The sequence below is a fragment of the Dendroctonus ponderosae genome, unplaced genomic scaffold (genome assembly GCF_020466585.1).
Source record: "Dendroctonus ponderosae isolate FM_Combo_2020 unplaced genomic scaffold, Dpon_F_20191213v2 Dpon_F_20191213_10, whole genome shotgun sequence".
Classification (NCBI taxonomy): Eukaryota; Metazoa; Arthropoda; class Insecta; order Coleoptera; family Curculionidae; genus Dendroctonus; species Dendroctonus ponderosae.
The window spans coordinates 911448-913369 of record NW_026017111.1 but is presented as its reverse complement, the minus strand read 5'-3'; the positions used below and the strand labels follow the sequence as shown (position 1 = coordinate 913369).

The following is a 1922-nucleotide window of genomic DNA, read 5'->3' as shown; positions in this document are numbered from 1 at the left end:
TGCCAGCTCGATTTTTTACAATTTTTCAAAATATGCCTAAAAACTAGAGTGTGTTTCATTTAGCAGGCCTCTACTCCCAAACGGCTTACTTTTAAACGTGAACCAGTAGCGACTTGAAATTCTCACCCGTTATACAAGAAGGTTAAATCTATGAATCTGAAGAGTTTTGTTCGAAATGCACCCCAGCTCGATTTCTGACAATTTTCCAAAATATGCCTAGAAATTAGACTGTTTTCCATTCGACATGTCTGCCTTTTTAAATGCCTCACATTCAAGCCTGCTTAAACAGGAAAATAAAAAAGGTTGAAATTTTCACAATTGATAGAGAAAACTTAAGCCGATAAAGTGTGAGAGTTTGGCTGTAAACCAATCGCAGGTGAATTTTGGGCAACGATTCAAAAACCGCCCTAGAAACTTGGCGGTTTTCCATTCGGCACGTTGCCTTCTTAAGTGCCTCGGATGCAAGCGGGAGCAAGCAGCCACTTAAAATTTTCAGGTATGATAAAAGACACATCAGCTTATAAATCCCGAAAGTTTCGATGCAAACAAACGCTTCCTTCATTTTTGGCAAATTTTTAAATTTCGCTTATGAAACATGAGCGTTCGGTTTTCCTGCCTTCTCAAAGCTGCCCCTGAAAGCGGTCATAAAAACCATCTGTAAAACACTTGTAATCAAGTGAACTTTTCATTGAAGACATTGTTGGAAACTGGTCGGTTTTTCGACAATGTTCGACAAATTTTAATTAATATGCTACTGTTCAGTGTGAAAAACCCAAAAAACGACCTTTGAATGTTTCCCAATACGTGCAATAATAACAGCCAGCTTAAAACAAATCCGATGAGATAAAGCACTGCAAGTCAAACGTTTTACAATGAAAAACCAGCAAATGTTTTGGTTTAGTGGGATTTTACCAGATGAGCTTCAATTTCACCCTGTTAAACTCCCTAAATTCAATGAGATAAATCCAGGCTGCAGCTGCAACTTAACGCAGTGCATAGTTTTCAATAAAGTGCATATAAATTACAAGGAAAAATGTTGAAACCCCAAAAGAAGCAAGTAAAACCCCAAAAATGTTATCGATCAGGTTGGTTATCCCAGAAAAGTAGCGCGCCATGGACCGGCCATTGTTCTAGAAAAATTCCGTATCAATTTTTTTCCAATATATCTGAAGTGTCTTTTATCAAGTGGGGTTGAAAGTGTGGTATAAATAACCGGGCCCCAGTGAACAACCACATTGTTATACGGAAAAAACGCGACCGATACAATGCAGTGGTCATTTGTGCTACTAATTACAACGTGCGCTATTAGCGTGCTATCATCGCCAGCCCGTGAGTATTGCTCATCAACTGACACTCTAACAGTCAAAATTCTGCTTTTCCTGTTCAAAAACGCTGAAAAGTCGCGGCAACCTACTCGAAAACAAGTACTTATCAACACGTCCCTGAAACGCATATTATTTGATCATTTTTGACGAATTTGTGCGTGTAATCGCGACAGCAGTACTTGAAGTAATCAGAAGAAAACATGTTTGTTTACAGCTCCATGTTCCACTAACGGTGCCTTCTTTGCCGACGATGATTGCACGAAGTACTGGAGTTGCGCCAATGGAATTGCCTACGAGTTCTCTTGTCCAGCTACTTTGAACTTCAATCCGTCTAGTGATGTTTGCGATTATGCTGCCAGTGCAGGATGCACTGGGAAGGGCTGGGATGACCCTACTGAACCGTATGTCGACTTCATTCTCTTCTATAAGGAGCAGTGGGTTTAATGCGTTTCACGTTCGTAGGCCTTTGGTACCAACAGATGCTTCTACTCCAGCTCCAGACACTCCTTCTACTGCAACTTCTCCTGTAGCTCCAGATACTCCTCCTGCAACAACTTCAAGTCCAGCTCCAGATGCTCCTTCTACAGCACCTTCTAG

The 1922-nt window shown here is 40.8% G+C and overlaps 1 long non-coding RNA gene across 1 annotated transcript in view; it reads right to left on the bottom strand.

Annotated features, from left to right (window-relative positions):
* Nucleotides 1-1651: 1651 nt before the first annotated feature.
* The window catches only part of LOC125502779, a 1008-nt gene continuing 737 nt past the window's right edge, over nucleotides 1652-1922 (bottom strand). Inside the window, exon 3 of the long non-coding RNA XR_007280527.1 lies at nucleotides 1652-1915. This is a non-coding gene — a long non-coding RNA (uncharacterized LOC125502779). The remainder of the gene's footprint in view (nucleotides 1916-1922) is intronic.